Source organism: Prionailurus bengalensis, chromosome D2, assembly GCF_016509475.1.
Source record: "Prionailurus bengalensis isolate Pbe53 chromosome D2, Fcat_Pben_1.1_paternal_pri, whole genome shotgun sequence".
Classification (NCBI taxonomy): domain Eukaryota; kingdom Metazoa; phylum Chordata; class Mammalia; order Carnivora; family Felidae; genus Prionailurus; species Prionailurus bengalensis.
The window spans coordinates 85,188,674-85,212,489 of NC_057351.1; positions in this window are offsets into that span (position 1 = coordinate 85,188,674).

Below are 23,816 nucleotides of genomic sequence, written 5' to 3' on the forward strand. Positions count from 1 at the left end.
ATCAGCAACAATTGTGAGTTCTGGTTGCCCCCTCTCCTCATCAATACTTGGTGTTATCAGTCTTTCTCAGTTTGGCCAGCCCGTAGGGTAAGTCGTATCTCATAGAGTTTTTACGCACATTTCCCTGACTGCCAGTGAAATGCGGTGCATTTTTGTCTGTTTGCTGGTTGGATCCTTTCTTCGTGAAGTGCTTGTCAACCTATCTGCAGAGCATTATACTGAACTAATAAATTAGTTTGGAGAGAACTGTCACTTTATACCATCTTTTCATTTGTCTGTCTTACGTCTTATTTGATTTGTTGTAGGTTTTTTTCTCTTTAAAATTTAATTTTCTCCATCGAGTCCTTACACACCTTTTGTTGGATTTATTCTGATACTGTACCTGACAATTTTTAGTACTGTTAACATTTTCAAATATTCATGTCACATCTGTTTATTATCAGGATAGAGAAATACAATTGATATGGTATGATCTTGAGTCGGAAAAGCCTCCTACTATTTTTTTTATGGTTCATGTGGAGGTCGTTTTGGATTTTCCATACGTACAATCCTATCTTCTCCAAAACACACCGTGTTTAGCTCTTTTCCTGTCTCCACCCTTTGCCTTGCTACCCCTGTGTGCGTTCTTCAGATCAGAGCCTGTGTGTTTCCTTGGAATGGTCTTCCCTGATGTTCCCGTGTAGTTCAGTGTGTCTCACCATGCTGTCTTTGAGCTGTGCTTACTCCAGTGACATCCTCTCCCTCATTAACACCTGGAAGGAAGGAGCTGTATCTGTGGAATTCATCAGTACACGCCCAGGCCCAGGACAGTGCCTGGCACACTGTGGACACATAAATATATTTCTTAAACAAACAGAAGAGTTTATTTATTCAGACAAATTTTGAAATCTTCTGCTAACTTCACTTCAGAAACTCTGATTAGTTCTTTGATTTGAATCTCATTACATTTTTAGTTAATTTTGAGGAGCTGTAATAAAAGGAGAAATCAACAGAGATATAGAAATGACCAAATTATATGCACGTTAGCAGCACAGGTTTGAAATAAAAAGAGCGCACACGGGCAGGGTTAAGAGGAAAACCGGTGCAAGCCTGTCGTCTCGTTGACAGTGCACGAGACTAAGACACCTCTTTTAGCATTGGACCAATCGGGCAAAAACTTGGAGAGTCTCAACTGAATTTTGGACGGTACACGTGCAGCGATGTTTACATTCCCCACACAGAAAGTCATATCCTTTTCTTTACCCAAAGTACATTTACAATAATGACTTGGGAGCCATGGAACAAGAGACCTGTTCCAGTTCCAAAAGGTCAATATTATACATAATGTGTTCTCTGCTGGTAGGACAATACGTGTAGAACCCGGTAATAAAAAGATGTAAGAAACAGAATACTCCTGTGATGGGAATCTGGAATCTGTGGTAATTATAAAATATTTAGAATTCTATCCCCAGCATCCAGAATGATGCCTGATGTACAGTTGGTACTCAATGAACGTAGGTCGGACGGCAAAACCATAAAGCTAACATTATGAAACACTGTAGGTTGCAGCAAAGTCATTTCTTTCGGTAGATTTAGCGTTGGTGCATATATTAGAACCAAGAAAGAAGAGTTGTGATTTAACTATTGTGGGTTAAATACTTATAGTTTTCTCTCTTCCATCCATCAGTTCCACTAATCATCACTGGTACTAATTCTGGAGGTTCGGGTCCAACAGTGAGCCACCATGTTGCACCCAGAAGACTGGAAGTACATGATAACACTACGTGTTGGTGTGGACATGTGAGGGGAGAATACTGTCGGGTGTGAACTCCTACCACCGTTTGTTTGCAGAGCGGCGTGGCGATTTCTAGCAAACGTGGTGGCCACTACCTGGGACTTACAGTCCATGGCGCTGTGCACGGTGCTGTTTGCTGCAGCCTGGTTTGCAGCGATAAATTTGGAAAGCAGTCTACACGTTCTCTGACAGCAGAACTAATACAGACAGCAGAACTGACAGCAGAATTAATACGGTCCATTGGTGCACTTATGATATAGATTACTGCGCTCTACAGAGATGATAATGATTGAACCTGATCAGCAGTGTATTAATTTGACAGATCTTAGAAGCAATGTTGAATAAAGAAGCAAGTTGTAGAATGAAAGTAGAGCTTAACATTTGTGTGTTCTTTAAAAAGGACACAAACTGCATGTCGTTTGCAGTTTTGGGTGATAGTACAGCATACACACAAAGGATAAACACAAAATTCGTGTTTGTTGTTGTCCATGGAAAGACAAGGAAGAGACGAGGACCAGGGAGAAGTACAAAGGGGGCTTGTTGTATCGGTAATATTTTTGTCTCACAGTGGGTTTTCTGGAGCGGCAGGATATCAGAGAGGAGGAGTGGGAGGGAGAGGGAATCCACTGCTCCTGGGATGCACACCAGTGACCACGGGCCAAGGGAGAAATGAGCTGGGATGTGGGCCCAGCAAAGACCCAGCCGCCTCCTGGGGCAAGCACGGGGCCTGGGCCCCCCGCAGATGGTCCTGAGTGGGGTCTTTTCATCCCCCGTCATCAGGCAAGGGCTGTGGGCTTTCCCGGGGAAGGAGGTGGGGCCCAGGGAGGGGTGGTCCCCTGACACAGCTGAGAGTGGAGGGTGGTCCTCTGGGAGCCCTGCTGTCTCCTGGATTCTTGTATTTTCCTAAAATACGAAACAAAGAAGAAAGTAGTGATTGTTTTAAAATTCTGGGTGGCAGTTCCTGGAAGTCTTTGTCATATTATTTTTTGTAACCTTTATGCATTTTTAAAGATTTACAAATATCTCCCCCCAAACCAGAGCGGGGCATGTGATGGTGCAGGGAGCAAACTCAGCCCACCTGGGGAGACAGCCGGCCGGCAGGGGTTCTGCCCTGCAGTGTCTGCTGTGGTGGAGACTCTGGGTTTCCAAATCGTGGGGGGCATGGCCTTCCCACCGTTCCCCGGGGGTCGGGATGAGGTCTGCTCCTGCCGTGAGGAAGGGTCAGGGGGCTTTTCTTGTAGAACATCTTCCTGGAGGAGCGCCAGGAAATCGCCAGCCTGACTTCTCCTGTCCTTCTGGGGACTCACTTTGTCCTTGGGATTCTTTCAGGAAGGAGCAAGGGACGGGGTGCACCTGCGGCTTCTTAAGACGCCGTCTTAAACCCCAACACTAAGACATTAAGCTCGGTGAGGACGTCTCGTGCGGCAGGCGGGCCCCCTGGCCTCATGAGGCACGATGGCCACATGGAAGTGGGCCTTCCCTATCGGACAAGGATTGTTCTAAAGGCTTCTTCCTGCTTCAGGAGCCCACTTTTTATCGGCCCCCCCAGGCCTGTGTGCATTTAGGACCACACGAAACACCTTTGGCAGATCTTTAGAAGCGCTCACACATTCTTCTCTTTGTTCTTTGTGAAACTTCATTTATTTCTAATAAATTAATTAAAGATTCAGGGCTCAAAGTTTTCGAAGGGCTATCCAGAGAAGTGTCCCTGACCCCCCTCTCCCAACCAGTTTCTTTTGTAAACTTTCCAGAGGGCATTGAATGCCAGACCAACATACTTAACATTCGCCTCTTGGAAAGTGGGAGCTGGGGGACATTTTTGTGCTGGGGGAGAAGCATTGAGTCTGCTCGAGGGTGAGATGGTTGGGGAGTGTGAGGGTGGCTTGGGTGGAAGGGGCGGGAGCAGGACATCACGTGTCAGACTTGTCTGTGGCCTGAGCGAGGGTGATCAGGGACGCCCTCGCCATTGGTCCCCCGGGGGGGGGGGGCGCGAGAAGGAGATGCGTGTGCAGAACCTGGTGTGGTTCCGGGAGGTGTGCTCCCGCCACTGTCACTATTGTCTCTGCACCACCATTGAAAATATATGGATGGAAAAGCCCACTTCTCAGGTTACTGTTCGAGCTGACTGACTGTCCTGAAATGCTGTTAGGCCAGTAAGATCTGTGGGTTCTTCTGGGGAAACCTGGGGTATAAATTGCCAGGTAAAACCCCATTTAATTATATAAGCAAAGCACAGCATCATGAGAAAGAATTGGTGGGGTGCACTCATTATGAATGAGATTGTTCGCTGGCTGATAGGGAGGAAAGCATCCTTCTTTTTAGCCTTTACCACCGTTGAACTGACATCACCAGATGTGTACTCCCTCGTATACCCTCCCGCTCCTCTGCTGGGCTGGAAACTCCATGAGATCAGGGCCCCAGGTTTGTCTTGGTCATTTTGTTGCATGACTCAGCATAGCGCCCAAGTGTTAGGAGCAAATGAAGAAAATAATAATGAGTATGTGAAATGAAAGGAATAGATGGGTAGATGGATGGAATGATAGATAATTGTGGAAATGTGCCCAGAAGACTTACCAGGCAGACTGACTCTCTCGGAACGCCCTTGAGACACATAGAGCGTGGGTAAGAGTGTGACGATTCTGGAAGTAGAATGAGTGTGTGTGTGTGTGTGTGTGTGTGTGTGTACGTGCGCACACGGGTGTGTGCACGTGGCAACGTGGAGGGACACAGAAACGATCGTGTCTAAAATGTCAATGACCTTAAGCGGAGCCAGAAGCTCCCAACCAACCGTTTAAAAGAAGATATAAGATCCACACGAACATGTTTCACTGGGCCAAGGAGAGTAGAGGGCTTATGTATCTCCGAGAAGACTCAGCCAACAGGAGTCGATTTAAATTTCCGTGAATATATTACCCGAGAGGAGGGTGGCTCGCCCTTTTCACTGCTGCTGTTGACAGAACAAAAAGAAATGTCTGCAGGCGGCTGAGAGGAGCCAGCGTCTGTGTGGGAGGCCGGCGATGTGGCCGGGACTCCGGCGGGGAGCAGGGGAGCAGGGGGCGCTGGGGTGCATCCCCCCCACCCCCAGGCTGTAGAGTTCCTCTTTCTTTAATGGTCAAGCGTGAACGTTCCTGGGGTAAAGGGGGCAGAAGAGGCCGGCATCCTCCCAAAATGAAACCGAGTTCTACGAACCTTCTGTGTTTCGTACACGTTCTGGGCCGCGCCAGGAAGAATTTGGGGAGATTGCAGGGGGGCAGTGCCAGGCTGTGTTCAGGGGGGACTTGAGGATAAATGGCTGCTTCCCCCGCGTTTGCCCCATAGACGGACCTTGGTCACATGTCAGTATGTCTGTGGACGTATTTGCCAGCTGTCTGTGCCCAAGTGTCTCCACGCTCAACAGAGAAGCAGCCGGTTTTGGGGGGCACAGCCTTGCCAGGGCCTTAGCGCTAGGGGCCACACTGTGGCGCAGATGAGGGACCCCCCCCCCGACCACGTCCACTCTGCGGTGAATCACGAGCTGTGTGGCTCTTGCCTCAGGGCCAGGATGAGACTGTGTGGTGTCTGGAGAGCCCAGCAAGGGTAGGGGAACCGGCATGCATGAAACGGTGACTGCCACGCTCTGACGTGGGGGGCGCAGGGCGGGGCAGGATGTGCGGGGCGGGGAGTGCCCTTGGAGGGAGCCGGCGCATCCTAGGAAGCTCCCCCTGCCTCTGGCTGCTTGCCTAGCTCTGGGAGCAGAGAGCCGGCTCTCACGCCACTCATGCCTTGTGGGGTGGTCCGCTCAGTCGTCCGTCCATCCGTCCGCCCGCTCAGCGCTGGCCTGGCACCGGCCCGGGGGGTCCAGCCCACTCCCGGGGGCCTGCGTGGTTCTCCCGCAAGTCTCCCGTGGTCTCCGCCACCCCCACAAGCACGTGCCACGCCGAGCTGCCCCATCTACAGGTCATGAGCTCCTCAGAAGGCTGTCTCCTTTTCCCCTTTGCTCCTGCTCATCAGGCTGTGTCTCGGGCAGCCGTCAGAGATCTGAGCCGAGCTACAGGCAGTGCCTTGTCCTCCCTCTGCCTGAGCCCCTTCCATCTCGACGCTCAGTGCAGGTGGCGGGCACCGGGACCAGTTTCCGCCCATCACCTGCCTGTCAGCTGAGTGCGGGCTGCTGGCGTCAGGGAGCCCCTCGAACCCGCTTGTTGGCTGTGATTGCTGTCACCTCCGTGGGTTCAGGGCCCTCATTTGTAACTCGTGTGTGTGTGTGTGTGTGTGTGTGTGTGTGTGTGTGTGTGTGCTTTGCTCTAAAGTCGGTGAGGAAATTCAGGACACCTAAATAAAGGGATATCGCTTTTTGGTTTCGACGTTCCAATTGTTTACGATGGGAAAACATGACTGGTAGCCGAGGGGACATAGATTTGACGGGGGGGGGGGGGGACCCACCAGTGGCTCCAGACCCACGCATCCCTGCATTCGGCCCGTTGCGTCTTTAGCTGTTCAGAAATGGGATTATGCTATTAGGTTAACAGTCCTGGTCACTTTGAAGGCGTTTGATGAATATCTCCACGTTCTCTTCCAAAGGGGTTGCAGGAGTTTCTATTCGTGCCATCCGTGGACGGGAGCCCCGGTTTTGTGCGCCCGGTGTCAGCCTGAGCTGGAGCCTGCTCTCACGGGCTCCCAGAGCCAGTGTCTCCCCAGCCCCGTCTGCCCTGAGTTACCCTGGAAGCTTGAGCGCGGTTGTGGTGGGGGTATCCACACCATGGAAGTCGTCACAGACACCAGGATGTCCCCCACCCTCCTCGCCCGCAGACAGAACTGGTTGTCACACGTCTGCCAGCACGCCACTGCTGCCGATGGCCGTGCGAAGAAACAACACAAAACCAGTTGGGAAAGGTTTGCTCCACGGACACTGCCTCTCCCCGGGAGCTGAGGCGGAAAGGGGGAGCCAGGAGGCTGTACCAGGCCCGTCTGCTTCCCTCGGGCTCCGTGTCCTTGGTGCCATGTGGACGGTGCTCAGCGGCACTAGCCAGAGCATACACACCTGCGGTCCCGTGGCCTTTCGTCCCCCGGAGGTACCAGCCACCCGTCAGCCTCTGTCCCCTGCGGCCCCTGCACGAGGCCAGGCATCCTGTGTTCGGGCACCTGCAGGCTTGAGACGGGGAAGCCCATGCAGACCCTCATAGGCAGTCTCCTGCCCCCGTCACCAGGAGGGAGGTCGGGGCCCCCTTCTGCCGAGCCGGCCCACACGAGGACATGGAGGCGACACGGTATGGTGGCCCTGCCTCCACGGCCGCCTGCCGTGTTTCATGCTAACAGACTCCAGTCTCCTCCAAAGGCGTCTCTCCTGCGGAGGCTGGCATTCCAGACGGTGCTGCTCCCGGGTGGAGTGGACAAGGGCGCTTCCTGCCCCTGGAGAGCTGCCCGAGCTCACCCAGCCCAGCGACCGGTCCCCATCCTCTCCCCGTGAAGTCACTAAATGGCCGACCCCCAGGTGCCGGGGCTGTCTGTGCGGCACGCACAGTCCTGCTGCTCAGCCCGTGCACAGGCAAGCAAAGACGGACACCGCCCACTAGGACGCCCGTAGTTACAGTGGGAATGCGGGGGCTTCTGTAACGAGTAATGCGTGCTCGTTGAAAAGTCTCAAAAAGTACGGAAAATAGAAGGACTATTGTAAAAATGAACATTGGCACCTTTCAGAGATGAAAATTGTCAGTATTTCTGTGTTTTCCCTTCCTTCTCTGTGTACATTGTTGGATAATTTTATTCTGATGTTTTGCAACATATCAGAAGTGTTGTCACATGTCCCTATCATGTTAAACCGAGCCAGACTAGGGGAGCCTGGGTGGTTCAGTCAGCTAAGCGTCCAGCTCTTGATTTCGGCTCAGGTCATGATCTCATGGTTTGTGAGTTCAAGCCCACTTCTGGCTCTGCACTGACAGTGTGCAACCTGCTTGAGAGTCTCCCTCTCTCTCTCTCTGCCCTTCCCCCTTCATGGTCACTTCATGGTCTCTCTCTCTCTCAAAATAAATAAATAAATAAACATTAAAAAAAAAAAACCCTGCTGAACCAGACTGTAGCACAGGGCACATTGCATTTAATAACCCCTCTCCAACGGTCGCACCCGGCTTCTCTGGAGTTGGCTTTGCTAACGGACTGTGAAAGTCTTTCCACCTTTCTGCTCGTGTGTCCCCCAGCCTCACCCCATGCGAATGGGAATCAAGGACAAAACCTGCCACCCCAGCACGGGGGTCACTGCTCTGATGTAAGGTCACACTTAGAAGACCCCAGTTGGGGTCCTGGTGTGCACGCAGTTTGCTGGGTCTGGTGCTGTGTGGCCTGCAGGCTCTGTGTCCTCCGGGAGCAAATCCACATGGCCATTTCCCGTCTCTCACCCACTGGCTTGGGAGGTGTGTCCGACAGGTGCTTGGAGACAGGTGGAGTCCAGACTTGGATCTTCCGGGCAGGTGGGTTTTCTCTCTCTTTTCCTCCCTCGTCACTCAGCGTGGAGAGACCCCAGGCTCCGGGACTAGTAAGTAAAGCAGGACATAAGGCTGATTCTTTCCTTCCTCTCCCAGATTCCTAACCCATTTATAATGTTTTAGGTATGGCTTGAGATCATACACCGAGTGAACTTGTTTTTCAGTAGCTACCCAGTTACTTCTGCCTACATATTGGATTAAGCGATTCTCCGGCCCAGAGACATGTGCTGTGTTCTGTCACACCACCTTGACTGATACGAAGGCTCATTTGAGGATATTTTCATTGGATTATGCTTGGTTGGGTGCCCATCTGATACTTCGAATTTTGGTATTTTTACAACGTATTTTAGAATTACACAGGGCAGTGTTCCTCCTCTAAATTTTCTTTGTTGTTATTGTGTCTTTTTCCTCCACTCCTTAGAATAATTTTGGAGCAATGAACCGCCCCCCCCCCCCAAAAAATAAAACCCACGTTGAGATTTTTCCTGAAATTGGCATCAGTTGGCCTGAGTCAGGTCGCCGTGGTCCTTGAGCCTCACCACCTGGGTTTGAGCCCCACGTTTGCCGCTTCCGGGACATGCGCCTGGGCAGGTGACCAGCTGACTCTTCACACGTAAACGTGGTTGTAAAGGTACCTACTTCATAGGTTTTGTTAGAAGCATGATCTATTTGTGTCTTTTCTAGGAAATCCTTGGCCGCCACAGGATGGCAAACGTGTTCTCTTATGCTTTTTCCTAGGAGTTTCATAATATTAGCTTTTACGTTTTTAGGTCTGGGAGCACTTTCAAGCTGCTTTTGGCGTGTGATGTCACTTGTTACCCCACGTCGACATGCAGGTGTCCTAGCGCCATCTGTTCGACGTGTATCCCTCTGTCCATTGGACGGCAGTGGTGCCTTTGTCAGAAATCAGTTGGAGATCTACGTGCGGGTCCATCTCTGGACCTCTATTCCGTTCCATTGATCTGTATCCCTGTCCTGCCAACACTACACTGTTCCAGTTACTGTAGCTTCATGGTAAGTCTTGAAATTGGTTAGTGTACGTGTGGCGGCCATCGGGAGGCGCCTCGTGGACCTCCTACTTGGGGAGTGTGATCGACCGCGGGCCCAGCTGCGCTCCTCAATCCATCCTGCGTTGCTGGGAGGCTGCTCCAACCACACGCTCCCAGGCGGTGCCAGGTGACGCAGAAACGGAGGCAGGCTCTTTCATGGAAGTCCTGGGGGCTTGTCTCAAGGACGCCCCCAGGCGGGGCACAACCTGTTAGACCTCACGGCAGCCGCTGGTGGTTCCATCAGCTTGCCTTCCTTCTGCTTCCTCTGGGTTCTTCCTGCTTCACATCCGCTTGTCCTGACCTCGGCTTCCAGAGCTCCCGAACTCTGCCCCCATGTTCTCTCTCACACAGACGATTCCTCCAGTAACACCCTCCCCCTGGCTTCTCAGAGGACTTGCACAAACACAGCCGACTGTCCAACTATTTTTCCTTCTTATAAAAGTTATTTTCATCCTTTGCATCCCCATAGACATTCCTGCGTCCTCTTGTAAATGTCTACCCTAAAATCGTGCCGACATTTGGACTGGGATTGTGTTGAACAGAAAAACCAATCAAAGAGGATCTGTATCTTTCCTGTATTGAGTCTTCCAATCGATCAATACCCTATGTCTCTCCATTTCTTTTACTTTTAAAAATTCTTTTTTAACGTTTATTTATTTTTGAGACAGAGAGAGACAGAGCATAAGCAGGGGAGGGGCAGAGAGAGAGGGAGACCCAGAATCCAAAGCAGGCTCCAGGCTCTGAGCTGTCAGCACAGAGCCCGACGTGGGACTCGCACTCACGGACCGTGAGATCATGACCTGAGCCAAAGTCGGACGCTTCACCAACTGAGCCACCCAGGCACCCCCATTTCTTTAGGACTTAATGTCTTTAGGGAAAGTTTTGTAGTTTTCAATAGATGAATCATACACATACACATTTGATTCACCCTTAATTATTTCACATTAGTGCATGCAATTGTAAATTAAATTTTTACTTAACTTCCAATCATTTGTTACCAGTATATAGAAATGCCTATTGACCTTGCTTTCAAGAACAGTGCTAAATTCACTTAGTTCCAGTAGCTTTTAGGTACATTCCTTAGTGTTTTTCATTTATACGACCAATTCAACTGTGAAAAACGACAGTTTCAATTCTTCTTTCTAATCTGCACACCTTTTATTTTGTTTTCTTGACTTATGGCATCAGTTACATTAACCCTAACCCTAGACATAACCCTAACCCTAAAGCCCTATAACCCTAACCCAATAACCCTACCATCAGTCTTTTCAGAATGACATTCGCTGTGACTTTTACACAGATGTCCTTAACCAAATGAAGTCTCTTTCTTTCCCTAAAAAATCTTTGCTGAGATTTTTTTTTTATCACGAGTAGCTTGGTTTTGCCCAGTAGTTTTTCTGCATCTGTGGAGATCAGAGTGCCTGGTTTTCCTTTTTATTTTTTAATATGGTGGATTTTATAATTTTTGAAAAGTAACCTAGCATTCCTGGGACAAACACTAATTGGTCATGTGTTACCCTTGTTATATATTGTTGGATTCAATTTGCTAATGTTTTATGAAGGGTTTTTTGTGTGTGTGGTTACGTGGGCTTCTGTTTCGTGGCACCCCTCGCAGCGTCTCTGGCTCTGTTGTCCAAGTGAAAATGGATCTCATCAAACCAACTGGCTAGTGTCTCCACTTCCTCCTGTTTTCTGAAAGAATTTCCGAAGAATTGGAGTTATTTCTTCTGTAATGTTTCATAGAAGTTGACATTGATGCATTCTTGGTGTGGCGTTTTCTTTGAGGGAAGGTTTTGAATTTTCTTGGTAGATGCAGGTAGAAATTCTGATGTTCTGTGTCTTTTTCTATCACTGTTGGTCATTTTTGTCCGCTCTGGTGAGGGTTTTGGTCAGAGGTCATGGATATCTTTCAATCTAAGGTGTCCAGTTTATTGAAATAACATTATTTTTATGATTCCCTTATCATTTTAGTATCTGTAGAGCCCGTAATAGTCCCCTCTGTTATTCCTGATTTCTGTAACTTGCGTTCTCTGTTCTATTTGTGCAGATTTTTCAATTTTATAGATCTTTTGAAAGAAGCTTTCCTCTGTTTTTGTTTTTGTTTTTGATCCTATGATTTTCACTCTTCATTACTATTTTTTTTTCTACCTATTCTTCAGACTCGTTAATGTCTATTTATCTGTAGACAAGGTAACCGGTTTTTCTTCTCTATCATCTCCAATCCGCTATTGAGTCCTTAGAATGGATTTTAAAATCCATTGCTCTACTCTTTAGTGATGAATTTCCCTTTCTACAGCTCTGTTTCTCAGTTGAGATTTCCTGTCTCCTGTTAGCAAGACCACTTTCATCCTTTAATTCTCTTTGTAAGAGCTGCTCTGAAGCTCTTGCTTGCTAAAGCCAACATCAAGGCCATCCATGGTCACTTTCTAGTGGCTGCCTTTCTTCCTGTGGAGAGATTCCACTTTTCTGTTTATTTGCATATGTCTACTGATTTGGGTTTTAAAACTAGACATTGTGGAGAGTACGATATAGTGATTCCGGAGTCTGCTGCATTCTGAGTGTTTATTTTTCTTGTTCTTACATGTTCAGTTGCTGGGCCTCTAATGACGAAGTTTGCTTTTTGTGTTTTATACAGCTACTGAAATCTCTAGTCTGTTTTTATGAATTCCCAGTGTGGATATACAGCCTACCTTTGTACATCAAACTTGCTTGTATTTATATTTCATTGTCATTTTAAAAACTGATTTTTCCCAGCTCTTAATGCATTTGGACAATTAACCTGTGCCCAGATAATTTAGCAGTCCACCGAAGACTTAGCCTGAGATTTACTTCAGGCTTGGGGGCTCAGCTTTTCCAAGGTTTCCTTGCTCCCAGGGGTCCTGCTAGTTTCCAGCAGCTCTACCACTTGAGGCTCTGTCTTCTGAAATGTCAAGCCCGGTAGACGTTAGCTTTTTGCCCTTTGAACCGCGCGTTTGGGGAATGCACTCAGTTAGCAAAGCAGCAAACACATAAGCTCACCTTGCAGCTGAATTTCAGGAATAATCCCTCCCCATCTCTGCGGCTTTTCCGTTGAGTCCTTTGTGGTGTTCCCGGCTGTGCAGAGTTGGCCTGCACCTCGAGGTGGCTGGGCTGCCGCTGCTGTGACCACAGCAGTGTTGTTGGAAAGCCCCTTGGGCTCCAAATGCCACAAATTCATATTCTCACATTTTTTTAGTTGCCTTTTTTTTTTTTTAAATAACATGAACCCTTCCCTGGCCTTTGTCCATTCCTTTCTGCTTTCTAAATGTCTTTAAGTAGCTGTTTTTAGCATTTCATCTAGATTATCATTTTATGCGGGGGAGAGTTTGCAAGAACACTCACTATGCTTCAGCTCTTGCCTCCCCCTGTGATTAGGAGAATAGTTCTCTTTAAATACTTTTTTTGTTTTTCTTTTTCTGTGTTCGTACATTGGCTACCCTTCTGGAAGAATTTAAGCAATTGTGGAAAGAGTGAGTGTATTGTCTTTTCCTTATTTTTACTAGAACACTTTTAATCTTTCATTGTTAATTAGAATTCTACAGGCAGTAGAAGTATCTGAATATGGCTGGTTTTCAATTTTTTTTTCTTTTAGTAAATCAGAAATGGGCATCTTATATCCAATGCATTGTGAGCATTGGTTTTTATTTTTATATGGACATTGTGTGACTTACTGTTTTTGTTAAGAGATTAAAAACACTTGAAAACGAATCTACTTTGTTAACTTGGTTTTTGTATTGTTGTTAATAGTTCACATTTCTTTGATTGCTCTTGAGATTGAATATTTTCCATATGTTTATGGGCTATACATAATTTCCCTTTTGTGAGTTGATTTTGCACAATAACCTTTTTCTGTAGATTTGCTATAACTTTCATGCATTAGGGTTATAAACCTTTGCTGTAGGTGCCATCAATAGCTTCCCCAGGCCTTGTTTATTTCTAATTTTGTTTATGGTGCTTGCTGATCTAGAGTTCTATGTTTTTTTTCATTTTTTAAAAATGTTTATTTGTTTATTTTGACAGAGGGAGAGAGAGAAGCAGAGGAGGGACAGAGAGAGAGAGAGAGAGAGAGAGAGAGAGAGAGAGAGAGAGAGAAAGAGAATCCCAAGCAGGCTCCACACCATCAATGCAGAGCCCGATGACGGGCTTGAATGCACAAACAATGAGTTCATGAACTGAGTTGACCTGAGCTGAAATCAAGTGTTGGACTCTTAACCGACTGAGTTACCAGGAGCCCCAGAGTTCTATATTTTTATATAGTGAAATATATTCTTTCTTTCTTTCATCTGGTATTACATTTAAAGTGATCTTTCTTCTACATACTAAAGTCATCTGCATTTTCTTTCAATGCAGTTCTGGCTTACTTTACATTTAAATTTCAGTTCACCAAAGATGTATTTTGATGTAGGTTGGAAAACAGAGACCTAAATATTATTCCCATATGGTTTCCTATTTTCTTCACATCATTTATTAAATGTCATCTTTTTCTAATTTCTTTGAAATCCCACTGTTCAATTTTAAGTAGCTCTGTGTACTCGAACTTGCTTCTTAACTTTGTTTTTATTCTGGTGCTCTGCCTTCATGTGCGTGTGCGTGACATTTATGTTATTCTAGTGAATATTGCTAAAATGTGTGTTTTATATTTTATAGGGCAAGCATCCTTATTACTCTGCTATCTTATTTTATTTTTAATTTTTTTCTCTAATATTTTTATACATGTTCTTTGACAAAATAGCTTTAGAAACAACCATCTACTTGTGATTTCTATTAGAATTACGTTACACCTGTCGAGTAAACTGGGGGAAATAGGACATCCTCATAAATACTGGAAGGTCTCATCTGGAAACATGATACAACTTCATTTGTGCAAGTTTTGTGACATCCACACTCTGTACATTTTCTTTGCGCAGGTCTCGCACGTTTTAGGCTATTTTTTTCCTAGAAATATTGTAGTTTTGTTGCTATCATAAATGGATCTTTTGCATTTTTACATTGTACTTGATGGTTACTGGCTCTGATAAAGTGATCAGTTTTGGGTCTACTAACATGAACAAACATTAAAACACTTTGTCCTAATACATTGTGATTTGATTCTCTAAGTCAGATCAGGTATAAAAAATTATAATAAAAATTCTTTATATTTTGCTGTATCATATTTTATTTTATTTTATTTAAAAAAAAAATTTTTTTTCCAACGTTTTATTTTATTTTTGGGACAGAGAGAGACAGAGCATGAACGGGGGAGGGGCAGAGAGAGAGGGAGACACAGAATCAGAAACAGGCTCCAGGCTCTGAGCCATCAGCCCAGAGCCCGACGCGGGGCTCGAACTCCCGGACCGCGAGATCGTGACCTGGCTGAAGTCGGACGCTTAACCGACTGCGCCACCCAGGCGCCCCTCATATTTTATTTTTTATTAAAATGTTTAATTTTATTTATTTATTTTGAGAGGAGAGAGAGAGAGAGAGAGAGAGAGCGAGCATGAGCAGGGGAGGGGCACAGAGAGGGAGAGAGAGAATCCCAACAAGGCTGTGTGCTGTCAGCGCAGAGCCTGACACAGGGCTCAAACTCATCAACTGTGAGATCACGACCTGAGCTGAAATCAAGTGACAGATGCTTAACTGACTGAGCCATCCAGGTGCCCCGTATTTTAAAAATTTGCATTGACTTCAAAAGTAATAGTTATGAGAATTTTTGCTTTAATAGGAAGGGCTAATAATTCGAGATAAATCTTTTTTTATCTTATTTATTTTTTATTATTTTATTTTCTAAAGTTTATTATGTTGAGAGAGAGAGACAGAGAAAGAGGGATGGGGGGAGGGCAGGAAGAGAGAGAAAGAGAATCCCGGGTGGGCTCCATGCTCAGCCCAGAGCCCAGCGTGGGGCTCGATCTCATGAACCATGACGTCATTACCTGGGCCAAAACCAAGAGCTGAAACTAAGAGTTGGGGCAGGTGGTCAACTGACTGAGTCACCCAGATGCCCCTTCATCTTATTTTAAAATATTTTTAGAAATATTCTTCTGTCCTTATTTTATAAGTAATTCATAAAAGTCAGGAAGTAATGCGGAATTTGGCCAAATGGCCTTTGGAACATTTATTACAATAATCATGTAGTTTATTTTTCTTGGACCTACTCTGGCGAATGCACTTTTTTCTAGAATTCAACATTCTAGAAATGTTGTTTTTGGTTGTTCCAAGTTTCTGTGCACCGAAATAATTTCAATAGCATAAGAATGATCTCTTCTGAAATAACCTACTCCTACGAATGCCTGGACCCAGTGTATTTTATGAAGTTAGTTCTTGGGCAGCTTTAAATATTTCATCTTTTAAATTAATTTCTAACTAAAAGCCAGATACGGATATACTTTTGTTATATGAATTTTTACAAGCACAGGTAAAGCAGAAGCTCTGGTAATAATTCTTGCAGTGCCTTTCCTGTTCCCGTCACCTGGGTGTGGATTCCTCCGTATTTTCTCCCGTGTTTCAAAGCGTGTGTGAGCCCTCGTGAAAATACGTCATCTTCCTCTCGGCTTTATTTTCAGAGAAATTCAATAATTCCGAATGCGTAACTTGGCCGTTTCTTTTCATGATAAATCCTACAGAAATCTTTTCGTGTGGATATATGCAGCAGGTCCATTTAAATCTGTATTTTACTATTGGATACCATATGATGGAAATCACCTTAGTCTAGCTGCCTTTAGTGCTGTTTCTTTCACAGTTATTGTGTGTTTATATTTTCCAGTATTTCCTTAAGCGAGTTTGGAAGCATTTGCTTTTTAAGGTATGTTTAATTTCACCAAGATTTCCTTTTGTCTCTCCCTACACTTAGTAAATCGCGCATTCATTCATTCAACAGATACTGATTGAACCCTAGCTGTGTGCCGAGGCACTTTTCCAGAGGCTCAGCGTGTAATTTCTGGATGGGACAGACCAAGACTCCTGACCTCATGCTGCTACTGATGATGCAGATTTTAAAGATATAGGTTCGAACGTACTAGCATTATGAGCATCAAAATATTAATTCCAAATTTTATAGGGTATTTTGTAGGTATTAGCCACCTTTGTGAAATTTACTTCCTGTTTGGGATGATCTCTGTTTTCATTCCCTTTTTCCCTGTTTGATTAGAACATGTATGTTTTTTAAATTCGTTTAACTTTCTTTATTATCAGTTTTTGTCATGATGATAAGCCCACAGACAAAATTTATGAGTTTCACTACTTTAAAGGGATTTCTTTCTTCATCTGTAGTTTTTCAATTTTATTCTATTTTATTTTTTTTAATCTTTGTTTTTGAGAGAGAGAGAGACAGAGCACAAGCAGGGGTGAGACAGAGAGAGAGGGGGACACAGAATCTGAAGCAGGCTCCAGGCTCAGATCTGTCAGCATGGAGCCTGATGTGGGGCTCGAACCCACAAATCCTGAGTTCTTGACCTGAGCCGAAGTCAGATGCCTAACCGACTAAGCCACTCAGGCGCCCCTCTTCATTTGTATTTTTAACTGTATTGATTTTTCTTTTCTTTTGAATTTTACTGTTTTTTCCCCTCTGAATTTTCAGATTAGATGCTTGGTTTATTTACTGTTTCTTTGTTGTTTAAAAACAAAAGTGTTTCAGGCTTTGTATGCTCCTGTGAAGAAGGCGTGGCACTGACCATGTTTGTTTTGATGGTCAGTGGCAAATACATACACACTTTCCAGTGGGGCACACGCTCGCCTGCTCTCTGTTATACTCATGACAGTCCAAGAATTTGTGGAAACCATGGTGGGCTTTCTCCATATTCTTCCATCAACGAGGAAGCGTGTGGCTGAGGACGGGCAACAAGGACATGCCCCTAGAAGGCGGCCATCACGGCAGGTGGCGTAGGGGGAACCACGTGGCTTGAGTAAACGAGGGCAGGAGAAGAGAGAAGAGAGAAGAGACATACCGCGCCCACGAAAAAGAGGGAAGTCTGAAGCCACCCCACTCTTACTCCTTTCCAGTCAAACTGTGTATCTGGTTAGAAGATTTACGGTAGCTTTACGGTGAGTCTTACACTTCAGAAATTTTATACGTTACGTGCAGATATACATCTCTTCACAAGTTTTCCATGGTAATTGTTGGTGTTTTCTGAGATTCATAAAAGCTATTATTTCTTCACACAATGTACTGAGGACTCGTTACTTCTTCTGTCCTTGGAACGCGTCCTCCGCAGGCACCTCGGCAATTTGATAGTGAAGACAGACCCGCAGGTGGTGAGCTCACCGGGCACGGAGACGGCAGCACGGCTGTACTTGAACTCCAGGGACTGTGGCCCCAGAGCCTGCACTTCTCAGTACTTAGGTTTTAGAGCACGGAAGCATTTTCTTTCAGTTTATATTTTACTTCTATTGCTCTCTTTCCCCCTTTTCTCAGCAGTCGAGGGAGAAATTCTCCAGCTGGTCATCTAATTCGCGGAGGAGGTTTTCTCCTGTTCCATTCTGTTCTCTCCTTCCATTGTCCCGTTAAAAATTCCGCCATCTTGGTTTTTGACCGAAAGCAGTACTTCTGATTGCAGAGTGCGCCGTCATCTGAAACTTCCTTTAAAATATTAAAATAGGGAAATAAAACGTTCTCTCTTGGATGGATGTTGCAGTGACTTCTGCACATGGGAGAACGTTGCTGACTACACAGATTACTGCTTTTCCTTTAGTCGCTAATCGCTGTGCAGATTCTCTTTGCTCACCCAGCTGCATGGGGCTGTGGTTCATGCTTAGCGCTACTGGGCGGGAGTCAGGTTCCTGCGCAGATTTCGTGGGATTCTGATTCACATCTTTTGGAATGAGGGAAAGGCTGGCTTGGCTCTCATTTTGTTTTGCTAAATCGGAAGGTCAGTTGTTGAGGGTGGCGGGGCCGCCGTGGGCAGGCAGGGAGCCTGGTCGGGGTTCTGCTGCTTTCTGCTGCTTTGTGGCTTCTCCATACTGGCTCAGCCACCAGCTCCCCCGGATCACGGGAATGACCTTTCCCGTAGGACCTGCCCAGGGTACCTGTTCTCACAGCTCCCATCTCACTACTGAGGAAGGATCCGCACTAAAGTGGGTTATTTTTTCCCAGGTACTATGTGCCAATACTCAGAAAAACGCAATCTCTGTGTCTGTAACCGTCCTTGAGGTTGGCCCCGCTCTGGCTGGTTTGCGCGTCAGGATTTGCAATGGGCCCAAAGATGTGGGGGCCTGCCGCCTCTCCTCACCAGCCTCCAGGAAGTCTTGTCCCGGGAGACCGTCCAGGTAAATGCGTCTTCTACCGTCTGTTTCTTGCTGGTCTTGTCCCGGACCGCCTCTTCTCCTGGCCTCTTTTCCCAGAAGGCGTCTGGTGGTTAAGGGTCAATGCAGCCTTCCACCAGCACCCCACAGTGCCGGGTGTGACACGGCTGGTCAGCGCTGGTCGTGGGCCAGGGTGGGCTGGAGGGGCAGGTGGGCCTCGCCTCTGAGCTCCCTCGAATCTTCTGTCAGCTGGGCGCCTACAAGACCATGGGCTTCCTTCCCACGGCATCACACTGCGGACTCAGCTTGGCCACGTTGTCCATGTAAACCTGTGCGAACCCCAACATGGGTCCTGCTGGTGTGCACTGGGTCTTTCGAACTGAAGTCTGAGCAGAGGGGCCGGGCTCCAAGGACCAGCGTGCACGGTCCCCTCTGCGAGGCCCTTCATGTGGCTATCTCAGCTCATCCCTTTTAGCCCTCACACATCCCCAGCAAGGCCAGGGACCGAAATCTCCATCACAGAGGCAAGGAGACTGAGGGTTCAGGAAAGTGAAAAATGTTCTCCATCACCAGGTGGCCACGGAGCCGGTTTCCCACCGGGCGTCGCATCTGGGCGCTGGGCGTTCCCCGCCCCATGCTCGGCCGCACACTCTTGGACCGACTTTGTGGACACTGAGGTTTGGTGTGGGGGGCATTTCTATTTCAAGCCATGTTCCTCTATAACTGCACCTTTCTTTCCAAGCACTGTCTTCCACTGACACACAGAGAAGACTGGAAAATCACAGCCTCAAGAATCTACTACGCAACCCTCAGAGTCCTGCAAGGAGTATCTACAACCAGACTTTGGTCCGCGTTCTCCCCTAGTGAGCTCCGCGAGGAGCCAAGGGACTCACCACATGTGTGGTTTCATCCCCAGACCTCTGCTGTGTCCGGGTCCCGGTCCCTTGCACGGCCTGCCTTGCGGGCATCAGCTCCCCGCTCCATGAATCGGGGGACCCCAGGGGTTTCTGTCAAGTTTCTCAGAGTCTGTTTATAACCCTGGGTTATAACCACAAGAGACCCCTTCAGGGAAGTGGCCGTCAGCTGGGTCGTCTGTGTGCACACCTGGGCCCTGAAGCCACGTGTCCCTGTCACCGCCTGGCCCTACTCCCAGGTTCTGGCACATTCTGGCTGGGAGGGCTCTGCAGAGCCATCAGAGGCGCTGGTCAGAAGCCATGTGCCTGAGGACACTTTGTACCTGTGATCACACCGGACCTCCCTGGGCATCTTGTGAGGCTGCTGACCTTGGCCTCCTCTTATCACTGGGGTCTGCTGAGCTCCCTGGGGGCTCTGCTCACGCGATGCCTTGAGTGTTGGAGTCGCTCTTGGCGCTGGTGCTCCGGCTTCTCCTCGCTGTGGCCATGCAGCCACTCCCATGCTGCAGGTGAACTCTGTGCACACGTGGTCTGTTCAGGCTATGTAACAGGACCCCTGGGCTGGGGGGCTTTGAAAGGTGGCAGAATGTGCCCCCTCCCCCAAAGTAGGCCACTTCGGCATAATGCTCATTTTGAGCTGAAGATGCTTGAAAAACAGCAGAGCAAGAAGGACACTGACCCTCACTTTTCTTCCTAAAAGCAGGAGAGAAAACTCTCAGGTGAAAGATCCCCTCCCTGCACCTGGAGGGAGGAAACACTCTTCTCACCAGAGACGCAGGGCGTCGGGGCCAAGAGAAGCCGGCACACGCAGACCCTGATAAAATAGCTCTTACCTTCCCATCCCCTCCCGTTTTTCCTGCTCTCCTTCGTCCATACGCACTCGGGCCTGTCTGCTCTCTGGGTGTTCATTTCCCGGAGGCCCATGTCCCTGCTTTCCCCTGTGACCTGGGGCCTGGCCGGTGACCTAGGGGAACGGAGGCAGAGTTTCGCCTTCCCTACGGCTTGAACAACACGATGTACTTCTCACAGCCTGGAGGCAAGGAGTCCAGCCTCACGGTGTTGGCGGGTGGGTTTCGTGCTGAGCCTCTTGGGTCCCAGGCAGCGGCCTTCTCGCCGTGTGCTCACATGGCCTGTCTTCGGGGAAGCAGGGACTCGGGGCCAGCCCTCTGCCATCTTGTCCTGCAAGGACACTGATCCTGTCATGCCAGGGCTCTACCCTCATGACCCATTCAACTTCCGTTACATCCACATGCACCTTGTCTCCAGTAAGCCCTACTGTGGGTGGGGTGCAGGGGAGAGACAGCGTTCGGTCCACAGCACAGGTGATGCACAGATTTCATTTCTGTGTCTGTCTGTAGGTTTTCTCCTGCCCCAGGCCCCTGTCCACCCACCCAGGGGCCTCCCATTTGGGTGTCCCGCAGGCTTGTTGAGCATACCGTGTGCCAGCCTAGGCTTGCTCTCTCCTAATGCCCTGGACAACCTCTTTCCTCTGCATCTGTGGAGCCTCGGGTCTCCCTCTGCCCAGCTGCCTGCACCAGAAGCCGCAGCCTCCCTCTGATGACTTCCCATGGCCTTCATGGTTGTGTTCTGCTTCCTGGAGGTGGAAGCCTGGTCTGCCCGCCGCCGACGTGTTCAGCTTCTCAGTCTTTCCCACGGCCTCCCCCTCAATGCTACGCTCTGGCTGACAGACCCCTTTGCAGGCGCCCAAACAGACCATTTTGCCTCTAGAATTTAGCATACAATTTTCCCCTCTGGAATAACCCATGGAAGACGAGTAGGGATTGGAGACTACAGGGGAAAATCCAGAAGGTGAACCTAGTTGGGAGGTAGGAGGAGTTTCTGAGCTCCGTACATACATCGGGGCCCCAAGTTTCCAAAACAGAAAGAGGCTTGACGCGTATCACAGCCTTGTTTTAGCCACGTGGCCCTGTCGATCTGCCGAGGCTTGGTCCCCGGGCCCACCCCCAGCTTCCCTCCTGCTCCTCCATCACCCCAGTGACTGGTTCTCATCCTCCCCTGTTAGGCTCAGATATCACTTCTGTTCACGCGCGACCTGTGCTCAGCTGTCTTGCACAGCTCTGCACAGAATGGCCCCTGTGTTCCCAGTGCCTGTGGAAGTGACGGTGGTCCCTAGCATGGTTAGTAAGTGATGGTTAGAGCACTGACGCTCCACTGAACGTGGACATGGTGTTCTTGTGACCTGAAGGCAAGTTACGTTGTCACAAGACACCACCATCTGTGTCACAAGATCACAGGTGCAAACTCCACCAGCAAATTCTAGTAAATAAGCAAGAAAACAAGTGACAACCATGTACACATTTTCTGAAATAGGAGAACAATTATCCAGTCATTTTAGCAGCCTGGGAGAGCCCTGAAATCAAAAGCATGCAAGGGCATGAAAATAAAACTGTAGAGCAATATCCTTGCAAATCTAGACGCAGATGTTCATCACAAAAGATTAGCAAAGCCAATCCAGCATCACACACACACGCACACTATACGTACCACATGTTCACATACACGCAATACAGACTACGTTCCTATGTATGTCATGCCTACACATGCGTGCTTATGTATATGTACATCGTGGTCAAGTACAGTGTATCCCAAAGAGCAATGAAAATTGTATATGTAAATTAACATTACTCATCATATTAACAGAAAAAAAGGAGAAACAGTAATGTAGTCATTTCAATAGATGAAAAAATAGCATTTGACAAAAGTCAACACCTGTCAATGATAAAAGTTCTCTGCAAACTCAGAGAGAAACTTCCTCAAGGTGATAAAGGACATCTTTGAAAAACTCTATAGCCAATATCACACTTAATGCTGAGAAATTCAGTGCTGTATCCTAAGAGCAGGAATGAGGGAAGGATGTGCTGTAAGCATCTCTATTCTCCACTGGCTGCTCGGGTCCTACCCAGGGCACTGTGGCCAGAAACATAGATAAAGAAGTAATAAAGCTGCTCAGTGAACAGACAGACAGACAGACAGACAAAGGAACAGAAAACAGCGGTGTGAAAAGAATTGCTAAGCTAGCAATACTGTTTTCCAAGGATGAAGGTCAGTAGGTTCCAGGCAAACACACTCGACCGAAGGCATGCGCACACTGAAAGCAATACTAAAGGTGTTCATTGGCTGCAGGAAAAAATGATCCCCACGTAAGAGAGACAAGCAAGAATGAAGAACAAAGAAGCAGTAAGTATGTGGAAGAATCTAGTGAATATGGTCCCTACAGGGGAACGGGAAGGCAATAATGCATGTGGACCATCTTAACAGCTGGTTAACATAGGACAAATTGTCTTTGTCAGGCCCCAGCAGGAGGGCGAGCTCATTCCCCACCTTCCTCTGCTCTGTCAGTATCTCAAGGAAGCTGAGACCTGGCAAAGCTTTCATTTTTATTTGTTTGTTTGTTTGTTTGTTTTTTAATGTTTTTATTTATTTTTGGGACAGAGAGAGACAGAGCATGAACGGGGTAGGGGCACAGAGAGAGGGAGACACAGCATCGGAAACAGGCTCCAGGCTCCGAGCCATCAGCCCAGAGCCTGACGCGGGGCTCGAACTCACGGACCGCGAGATCGTGACCTGGCTGAAGTCGGACGCTCAACCGACTGCGCCACCCAGGCGCCCCTGTTTGTTTGTTTTTTATTTAAATCAAGTTAGTTAACATATAGTGTAATAATGGTTTTGGAGTAGAATTTTGTGATTCATCACTTACATACAACATCCAATGCTCATCCCAACAAGTGTCCTCCTTAAGGCCCATCACCCATTTAGCCCATCCCCCTACCTACCTCTGCTCCAGCAACCCTTTGTTTGTTCTCTGTGTTTAAGAGTCTCTTGGGGTGCCTGGGTGGCTCAGTCAGTTAAGCATCCAACTTTGGCTCAGGTCATGATCTCGTGGTTCACAAGTTCAAGCCCCGTGTCAGACTCTGGGCTGACGGCTCAGAGCCTGGATCCTGCTTCAGATTCTGTGTCTCCCTCTCTCTCTGCTCCTCCTCTGGTCACGTGTTCTCTCTCTCTCTCTCTCTCAAAAATAATAAAACACTAAAAAAATAAAAGAGTCTCTTATGGTTTGCCTCCCTCTCTGTTTTCATCTTACTTTTCCTTCCCTTCCCCTGTGTTCATGTTTTGTTTCTTAAATTCCACTTAGTCATGAAACCATACATTTGTCTTTTCTGACTAACTTATTTACTTAGCGTAATACAGTCTAGTTCTATCCATTCTTTTTGATCTCCGAGTAATACTCCATTGTATATATAAACCACATCTTCTTTGTCCATTCATCAGTTGATGGACATTTGGGCTCTTTCCATACTTTGGCTATTGTTGAAAGCACTGCTATAAACATTGGGGTGCACGTGCCCCTTTAAATCAGCACTCCTGTATTCTT